The 10,494-nt window shown below is 40.8% G+C and overlaps 1 long non-coding RNA gene across 1 annotated transcript in view; it reads right to left on the bottom strand.

The window, feature by feature from the left end:
* Positions 1 to 1,399: 1,399 nt before the first annotated feature.
* Positions 1,400 to 10,494, bottom strand: part of LOC120607851 (uncharacterized) — a 67,006-nt gene continuing 57,911 nt past the window's right edge. Inside the window, exon 4 of the long non-coding RNA XR_005654248.1 lies at positions 1,400 to 1,781. This is a non-coding gene — a long non-coding RNA (uncharacterized LOC120607851). The remainder of the gene's footprint in view (positions 1,782 to 10,494) is intronic.

Below are 10,494 nucleotides of genomic sequence, written 5' to 3'. Positions count from 1 at the left end.
GAGGCCCAGGGCCCCAGACACTGGTGTTATGTCACCCCAGCTGGCTAACCCGTCCCCTGGAGCCCAGCCCCCGGCACTCGCTGCCTTCTTTACCTCTGCATTCGCTCCCCAAACTCAAGGAAAATCTCTCCCAAACTTCGTGAGCCATTGAGGTTTGTTGGTTATGGCCTATGAGTCTCAGTCAACAAGAAACAATTCCAGTTTTCCCGGTAATCTAAAGTTTGCTTCTACAATCTCTAACTTGTATCTTCTCCAGCTTCCACAAGTAACCTTCTCTTCCCAAGGCTTAGAAATAACTAACGGCTAAAGGCCAAAAATCCTTATTTTCCCAGGCTACACTGAACCCTCGTCAGTACTGTACCAGAAAAAAACAAGCCTTTGTCCACCCTGCTTTCACCCCCGCCCCCACGCAGTCCCAAGGTCTCAGGCAAGCTGCCTCCACGCCATTCACTCTTTTCCCAGGTATTGCTATTCTTCCTTCTACCACATGGTGGCGCGTTTTCTCTGACAGCGCCTTCCCTGCCCCGGGTTAAAAAATGAGGCTCCCAGTGAAGTCTTCAGAGTTACAGGAGAGTTTCTCCCTCTGTCTGGTCTTGGGGTGCATATCGCTGTGTAGAAAACTCCCCAATGCAGCCCTTTCTCTCCTTTTTTTTGCCCCTCTCCAGGGCCCTGAATAAGAAAATGTTTGAGAACATTTGAACCCAACAGCCTGCATTACACTTAAAAGTGCCCCCTCTCTGCTGACCATGAACAAGGACCCAGGAACAGGGTCCAGGCGCCTTGACCCTCCTAACTTAAAGCAAGGTTCCTGCCCCCACTGGAGAAAGTTCCTGTCCCCACTGGAGAAAGCATCCTAAGGTCTATCCTTGAGTCAAAAGTCACTGGGCCATTTTCCCCAGGAGGCCTGCAAACAAATAGGATCAACCCCTGGTGAGCCCCCATGAGGACCCCACCCCAGATCTCCTCCACATTCATACTCACACCACGCCCTTCCCAAGCACAGAGGGAAAAGACCAGACTTTGAGATCAGACCTACAGCTAAACTCTATCTCCACCCTTACTGGTTAGTGGCCAAATTCTCCTGCTAAGTCTCAGTTTCCTCAGCTACAAATGGGAATAACGATACGGAGGTCAGGGATTAAATGTGGCATCACAAGTAAAGCACCCGACATAGTACTTGGTATACAATAGGTGCTCAATAAATGCTTGTTCCTTTTTCTTCTCTCCTGTCTATCTGCCTAGCTCCCTTATTTTAAAATCTTTATCCAGATCCAGGGCCCATCAAAATATAGGTCTATTTGTTTACAAATCTAAACAGCCATTACCAATATGATACATAGAAGATGAGATTTTTAACTATAGGATTATGAAGACAAATCTGTCTTACTTTTTTTAGGATACAGTTTTAATTGATTGATAATAACAAAGATCCAAAATAATAGTGGCTTAAACATGATTGAAGTTTTCCTCTCACGAACTAGGGTCCTATGGTAGGGGCTCCTCACATGGGGATCCAGGCTTCTTCTGCATTGTCACCATCCATCCCTAGAGTAATGCGCTGGCCTCTGTAGTACGAGATGCCTTGCCTCCATATCTGCATCACATCCATCAGAGAAAGAGGAAAATGAGAAGGAAGGCAAGTCATATGCACTTAAAGACACACGGACACACTGAAATTTCACAGATCACACTTCTCTTATATTTAGAACTCCATCACACCCAACTCCAAGGACGCTGGAAGGTCAGAGAGGCTACTGTGTATCCAGCTCAAAATGCTGCTTCTGTGGAGGAAAGAGAACAATATATGAGAAAACCAAGTTTCTGCCACCGTGCTAATCAGGAGTCTTTCTCTGTCAAAACAAATATCAAAGCCAGAATAACCCATGTAAGCTGAAAACCATCCAAGCTGCAAGTAACGACCCATTTATTTCAAACAAATTCATAAAAAAAAAAGAAAAAAATTAACATCAGCCGAAAACCCATATATAAATGACAAAGACTTTCAGCTAAATCGAAGGAATATAGCCATATAAGAAAACATTTAACATTTTGTTCTATAAAATCATCAATTCTTAGAGCTGGTGAAGATCTTAAAAGTAATTTAGTAAAACCTTCACTTAATGCCAGAATCTTCTCTACAGTGATTTAGACAAAAGTTATCCCATCCTTGCCTGGACTTTAAGGGGATGGTGCCCGGGGCTTAACAGTCTAACAGTCTTAACAGTTCTTGGGATTCCTGGACAAAGGCAGAAAGAGCAAGCCATCATGGGACAATGGCTAGAGCCTGCACCTGGGGTACTCAGCCACTGCAAGGTCAAGGTGTAAAAGCTCCAGTCCCAGGATCAGTCAAGAGTACAAAGCATGGTGGAGGATGAAGGATTTTCGTTGGTTTGGGTCTAGAGGTAAATTTGCAAAAAAAAAGATATATTTTTCCTGCAATACATAGGTGACACTGGTTCAGCTTGGCTTTAAAGTATGAGTGAAAGTTCGCCAGACAGAAAAGGAAGTAAGACATAGTAAACGAACTAACAAAAAGCACTTGAAAGCTCAAGGAATTAAAAATATGGTGTGTTGACATGAAATAAAATAATCAAAAGTTCAGTGCAGCAAAATGATAGATTGCATGCAGTGCTTTGGAAAGTAACTGTTTTGCTAAGAAAACCAGGAGCACAATGGGGAGGGTTTGGTGTTAGATGATGGCACATTATCCTGTGGACATCCAAGAACCGGCAAAGTTCTAAGCACAGTCAGATCTAATTTTAGATAACTCTGGCAACCGCATAGAGCATGATCCAGAACATGCAGACCACGAGAAAAAGGTAAGATGTCACAGTAGTCCGGGGGAGAATGAGGAGCAAAGCATGAAGGGTAACAGGAGCATCTATCTATCTAAGAAGACTGGGGGTTTGGTGGTCCCTCTAACTAAGACATAAAGAGGAAAAGTTTTTGTGAAGATTGGAAGTTCACTTCAGGTCATGCTATGGTTGAGAGAATGACCCACCAGTAGGCAAGTAAAAATGGCTATCGTCAGACACAAATACCTTAATAAAAGCCATATTATGTAGGTTTCAGCTGCTCCTCTGATCCATCATTTGGTGACTTTTCCAAAAAGAAAAATAGTTTGATTTGGCTTGAGTTAACTTTTAGTGACAAGGGTGTCATGAAAATGCATGGAACAATGGATAGTGACAATGAATGACAGTGACTACCACTTTATTTTCGGGGTGTTTTTAAGCCATCTAACATTTTGTTTAATAGTAAAAATCAATGGTCAGCTCAATCCTACCTAATTTTTAGAAATTATTTTTCTCCATTTTGGAAACTTTATAGAACATTGTACATCTCTAAATGTCTTCATTTCGTCAGTCGCCATTATTCCTCAGAAATGACTGAGAGTCTGGCATCCATTTGCACATCTTCTCATGGCTGAGGAATGTGATTCATCCAGGTCTGAGATGTGACCACATTAAAAACAGTGAATTCTTTGTTTACCATCCTGACCTAGTATGGATTGCAATTCCCTTTGAATGTTGCTTGTGTGGGCTTTCTAATTTTGAAATTCTTTTTATGAGTGAAGAATATAGAAATAAAACGGGACTTAAGTACTTTTGGTTTCTCTTTGTCCTTAGCAGTTAGCATTATACTATCTGTTGCAAGAAGCGGGTTTCAAGCAGGTCAGAAACATTCCTTGTTTTTGTGTCTCCAACGTGTTAAATCGAAATCGAAATGTTGCTGTCCTTAGCATTTGGGGGAGTCTCGGTGCCTTCTCATCTGCAGGTTTCCTAACGCGGGGCTTATTGATTTAAGCCATGCTTTTGTGTTCATTCGTAGCCATGTGTCCCTCCCTCGGTGTTCCGTGATTGTGCTGCCTGTGGATCCTTTATCTTAGCTTCTCCATCTATCCTCATTGAAGTCGGTTGTAATTGCGATGTCAGAGTCATGTTTTTTCAGATCCCCATGTTTCTTCCCAGTTAATGTTTTTGATAATGAAACTGATACCTATCTTTTTCCCCTCACAGTTTTCAGTCCGATTCCCGCAAGATCGTGGCATGTGTCTAATAACCAGCACCCCTGACCGTCACAAACCCTAACGTGACAGTCACTTCCTTCAGCATTCAGATCACCCTCGTTTACTCATATGCTCTCTTCTTTGTTGGTAAGTTAAGCCCCAAGTAGCCGGGCATTGTTTTCTCAAACTTCCAAGAGATGAAATGATCTCCGAGACATAAATGTATTGGGTGCTCTGTTTTTGTCAGGATGAACTGTCCTTAGCCTCCCGCCAAGTCAATATCTTGTTTCCATGCCGACTTTAAGTTTCTATTGAGAAGTCATCATCCGTGTTCCTTTTCTGGATAAATGTCCAACAATATCACTACCTTTTGTCTCTACAAAAATGTTCCATGCCGCTTATTAATTTAACAAATACTTATTAAGCATTTATTACACTGTGTTAGTTTGCTAGAGCTACCGCTAACAAAATACACAGACGGAGCGGCTTTAACCAACAGAAACGTCTTTGGCAAGAGTCCTGGAGGCTGTGGGTCTGAAGTCAGGGAGTTAAGCAGCGGCAGTTCTTCCGAGGGCTGGGAACCGGAGGTCCATCCGTGCCTGTCTCCTCGCTTTGCGCATGGCTGGCTTCTTGCACCGTCTGCTACCGTCTTTCCTCTGTTTGTGTCTGTATCTAAATCTCCTCTTCTTGTAAGGACACCAATTATATTGGATTAGGGTCCGCCCTAATGACTTCGTGTTAATTACCTCTGTAAAGCCCTGTCTCCAAAGATGATCTGGCAGCGAAGACTTCAACACGTGAACTTGGGGGACACAATTCAGCCCATAATACATACAGCGAGCTAGGCCCAGAGCTAGGCCCCGGAAAAACGGTAATAAATGAAACAAAGCCCTGCTCTTGGAGACTTTATTATTTATGCTCTGGTGGGAACTGGGAAGTTTGAACAGTAAACCATAAATAGATGTGGTCATGCCAGATAGTGCCATATAAAATGTAACCGTGCCAGGAGATGGAGGGTGACAGATAGGAGATGGCACTGGGAGCCCTGTAATTCTAGGTACTGGCACATCTAGGTACAGTAAGCCAGCTGTGTGATCGTATAAGAAGCATGTACTCCAGGCCGAGGGAACAGCCAGAGCAAAGACCTGAGGCCGGAGCGTGGTTGGCTTGTTCAAGAAACAGGAAGGAGGAAGTTGAGTAACGGAAATGACAGCAGCAGGGTGGGGGTCTTGTAAGGATTCAGATTTTATTCTAAGCAGTATGGGAAGCAATTGGAGGGTTACAAACAGGAAACTGATGGACAGAAAACGGTACTAAACTTGGATTTTATGAAATATAAGGTACACGCTTTCTGGGAAATATATGTCATCTTTAATAAAAATGCATAAACAATTTTCTGGTAGACTTCAGTGAAATTAAAATTTCCCTCTGGGAATTTCATCACCCACCTGCCTGACAATGGGTCTTGAGAGGAGCCTAATAGTCTTATCGTCTTCAATTAAACACTCACATAAAGTATCTCTACCAAGAGGGAGTCTTTGAATTGGCTCTTTCAGAAGCCTCTTCCCTTGTGGCCCAGTTTGAAATTAAACTTTGATACATGCTTGTTATCAATTTGTCTAAGAAATTGCTTTAATGAAGGTAATCACATTTACATTTTGAAGGATCATTCTGGGTACTGTATAATTCACTGTAGCATTTGCACTTGGGTGTGTAAATTCTTCTATTATATCTGCTTCTTTTGCATATTCAGCACAATTTTCTCTCTCTCTCTCTCTCTCTCTCTCTCTCTCTCTCTCTCTCTCTCTCGTTTTAATGGGGCAAACACCACTCTGGCAAATCCCATTCTCTAACCATCAAAGCATGTAATAACAGCAAAATCTTTTTTTTCATTTATTTTTTTAAGTTTATTGGGGTATAATTGGTTAATACAATAATATAATTTTCAGGTGTACATTATAATTTGACATCTATATTTTCTATTGTGTGATTACCACCCAGAGTCCAGTTTCCTTCAGCTACCATATATCTGATCCCCTTTACCCACTTCACCTCCCCAACCCCCCTACATTTGACTCCCTTTATCCCATCTACCTCTCCCCTCCTCCCTGACCCCCTACCCTCTGGTAACCATTAGTCCATTGTCCATGTCCATGAGTCTCTGTTTGTCCTGTTCATTTGTTGCTTCTAGGTTTATGTTCCACATATAAGTGATATCATGTGATTTTCAACTTTTTCAGTCTGGCTTATTTCGCTTAGCATGATTATCTCGAGGTCCATCCATGTTGTCGCAAATGGCAGTATTTCATCTCTTCTTATGGCTGAGTAATATTCCATTGTATATATGTACCACAGCTTCTTTATCCAACCATCTATCATAGGACACTTCAGTTGCTTCCACGTCCTGGCCACTGTGTGCAAATATCTTTTCGGGTATGGGTTTTCAAGTCTTTGGGGTAAATACCCAGTAGAGGGATTGCTGGATCATATGGTAGATCAATTCTTAGTTTTTTAAGAAACCTCCATACTGTTTTCCATAGTGGCTGTACCAATTTGCAGCCCCACCAGCAGTGTATGAGGGTTCCTTTTTCTCCACATCCTCTCCAACGTTTGTTATTACATGTCCTGTTGATTATAACAGCAAAATCTTAACAAGACGCAAAAAGAAGTAAAATAAATCTACTAAAATTAAACAATATTATCCCTTGGCATGAACATCCCTACAGGATGCTGCCATTTGTTTTGTGTTCTTTTATGCTAAAGGTGCAGAAATAACAGAGTCAGGATTTACAGTTTGCCATTTCAGGCTTCCCTCTCTGCCCTCCTGCCCGATTCGGTCAACAAATATTTATTGGGTGCCTACTGAGTTTTTAAGCACTGTTAGGTACAGAGGATATTGTGCTTAACAAGATGTAAATAATGCCTGAAAAAAATGGAATGCACCGACAATAAAAAGCAAGAAGCCGGTCTCCGCGAGTGGAACATGGAACATCCTTTGGTGCCAGAACATCTGTCCAATTGAGACATGACGAGGCCACAGAGGTTGGTCATCTGAGCCTCAGATTTAGGACATCGCTTTAATCCAAGTACAAGTCCCCAGAAAGAGAGAATGCATGTGGTGCAAATAAACAGAGTGCAGACGAAGCTTCCTTCTTCTTGTTGGTCTTAAACGTATTTGGCTAGGCTTAAACTTGATTTAATACTTTCCTAAAAAATTTCACTGTATTTTTAAGTTAGGAAGCCTGGCCTTTTGAACACGAAATGATATATGAGAAATGTCCAATAGGCCATTTCGAGACATCCTAAGAAGTCTGCTTTGCAGTGTACCTTTAAAAAATTTGTTGAGATATAATTCACATAGCATACAATTTACCCATTTAATGTGTGCGATTAAATGGTTGTACTATCTTCACAGAGTTGTGTATCTATCACCACAATCTCTTTAGAACATATTCTAACTTCCCGAAAAGCCCGTACTATTTAGCAATTACTCATTTCCTCCTCTCCCACCCCTCTAGTTTACTTTCTGTTTCTAGGAATTCACCTGCCCTGGATCTCTCACACAAATAGAATCAGATGGTCTTCTGTGGTTGGCTTCTTTTACTTAGCACAATGTTTTTAAAGTTCATCCATGTTGTAACATGTATCAGTACTCCAATCCTCTTTATTGTAGAATAACATTTCACTGCGTGTAGTATTATTATTGTGTGTTATTGATGATGTGTGTGTGTGTGTGTGTGTGGTGTGTCACATTTATTTATCCATTCATCAGTTGATAAACATTTGGGTTATTCTATTTGGGGGCTATTATGAAAAATGCTGCTATGAACATTTGTGTACCAGTTTTTGTATGGTCATACATTTTTATTTCTCCTGAGTAGGTGCCTACGAGTTAAATTGCTGAGTCATATATGCAGTAACAATGTGTTTATCATTCGAAGAACTGCCAAATTTTTCCAAAATGACTGCTCCGGTTTACACTCCCATCAGCAATGTATGAGGATTCCAGTTTCTCCATAGCCTCCCCAAGCAGGCATAGTTCTCTTAATTGCACTAATTCTTTTCAAATCTGAATTGACTAATCATGTCCTCTGTCTCTATATAATCTATTTCAGTTACAAAAAGATAAATGATTACAAAATATCTAAAATGCCAAAGCAAGCCCATTTCTGATACAAACTGACATTTCTGCATCAATAAATAAAAAGCTTCTTAAACTCTCCTTTTTTAAATTTCCCCTTTAAATTCAACATTAGCATTCACTAAGGGAGCCCTTAAACATCAAGGAGAATTGCACTGTCAACAGAAGTTACTTTTTTGTATCATCTAGTAAACCTGAGTGTTTTTCAATTCAAAGTGTAGATTAAGTCTTATTGAAAAAGGGCAAACTACGGGTCCTTAGATAAACTATGGCTCTACAAGGTTCTGTTTGGGGTATGTACATAAAGTTTACTAAATGGTCTCCTAATAAATGCAATACGGAAAGGGCAAGTTTTTAAAAAGTCAAATCAAATCTAGGTACACTTCCCTTCTCACAAGGATGGACTAGTATATTAGCTATTATTGGAGTTTTCTCCCTTCCCCGGGCCACCAGTGGTCCCGGGAACCAGGTCGGGCTGGGTCCTCGGTGCCATTCTTTACTGAATTCCCCACCACCTCCACCAACCTTATCCACTGAAGAGTAAATACCTACTAGAAATATAAATGTATTAGCTAGTTGAGGTTTTATCAGATTACGGAACGCAAAGAACAGATGAGTGTGGGACACTGGGAATTGGATTGGAAAGGAAGGCAGCAAAGAAGAAAGGAGGGTAAAAAGAGAGAAAGGGACAAAGAGAAAAGGTAAAATTTGCTTAAAATTTTAATAAAAAATCAGTATGTCCAAAGTAAATTGTACTCGAAAGATAAAATCACATGAACACATTTCAAGTTGGAAACTGTCAGTGCCACATCAAGTGACTGGGAAATTAGGGACTTGCCCTGACAGGGGGTACATATACTAAAAATTGGAACTTGAAAATGAGTGATTAATGTCATAGTAGTGATGCATTTTTTCCATATGAATTCTATCATTTTTTGCTTAGAAATATCAAGCTTTCTGTATGCAATGTTACTGCTGGTCTTTGTTAATCTAAGCTAAATATTTCTAAAGTGTATCATATAAGTCCCCCTCTAGTTCCAAAATTCTAAGTAAAGAGCATTATTAAAAATGCCTTCACTGTGTTGGCTGATTTTTATTTGATGACTCTTCTTTGACAGTCAACTTTTCACAAAATCGTCTTACATTTGATACATCTTTTCTTGTAAAGATATTCCAATTTTTGTGTTCTCAGTCTTCAGTCAAAAATCCAGAAACCACTGGCGGTCACAGTACAGGAGTAGGAAGCATGACTTTACACGTGCATCCTTCCTGGAGTTCGAACTCTCCATAAAGTAGACGACTTAGGCTCCCAAGAACCCTAGAATTCTCCCTCCACAAAGCCATAATTGTGGACCTTTGAGGTCATAAAGAGTGGGGCTGAGTTAGGTTAAGAGGTCAAAGAAAACATTATTCATATAGATCAAATGCAAATGGTATAGCTACATTTATACCACGAAAGGTGTCAAGTATTTTAGCATTATTACAATTTAAAATACTTGATTCCTTTTTTAAGCTAAGTCACCTGGCATACCACAGGTTAACCGAAACGTTAAGAAAGATTCAGAATCCCGCTGCCAGGCTCAGCCTAGCTCAGACGCTGAGGTTTTCTGATATTGACTAAAGAATTAGAAGCTAATTATCCATTTTCAAATTTTAAGGTAATTGCAAAACAGAGATACTGAAAATAATTGCTTGGTTCGTGTGCTGTCATCTCGGAGTTTGCTGGCGCTTCCACGCACTGCTTCCCTGTCAAAGTAGGATGTAAGCCAATCTCTGGGAACACTCACTTATCTCCCCTTTGTTATGCTGTAGAAAGTTAAGTGGTAGATTCATTGAACTAAAATAGCGTTGACAAACACTACCAAACTCATTTTAAAAATCAATAGGAATCCAGCAGGCGTTTCTACTGAACACTTAAGTGAAAGTTTAAATGTGACCCAGGAGTTCTTGCTTTATTCGTGTTCATTATTTAAATATTGTGTTTATAGCATAACTGTGGTTACCCTAACCTGACTTCTGGCTCGAGAAGTTGTTGCTCAGGCCTTCAAATTAGATCACTCTCTCAATTCACAAGGAACAACTGATGATCTTTTCTCATGAAATAAAAGTGGTTTCAAGTCTCCCTTCCACTCCCATCCTCTCCCATCTCCTCTGATTCTGCCCTAGGATAGGTGTACCCAGAGAAAGACAGCAAATACTGAGCTCTCTGGAGCAGACAGTGAAAGACGCATACAAAAACCTGGCTCTGCGAGGTCAGCGACAGCGTTGACTGAATCACCATGGATGATGGATGTCCTCTCTCCCCATGAGTCCAGCAAACACACACACACGTACACACACACTC

This window comes from Pteropus medius, unplaced genomic scaffold, assembly GCF_902729225.1.
Source record: "Pteropus medius unplaced genomic scaffold, Ma_sr-lr_union100, whole genome shotgun sequence".
Taxonomy (NCBI): Eukaryota; Metazoa; Chordata; class Mammalia; order Chiroptera; family Pteropodidae; genus Pteropus; species Pteropus medius.
This window is presented reverse-complemented; position numbering and strand designations above follow the sequence as displayed.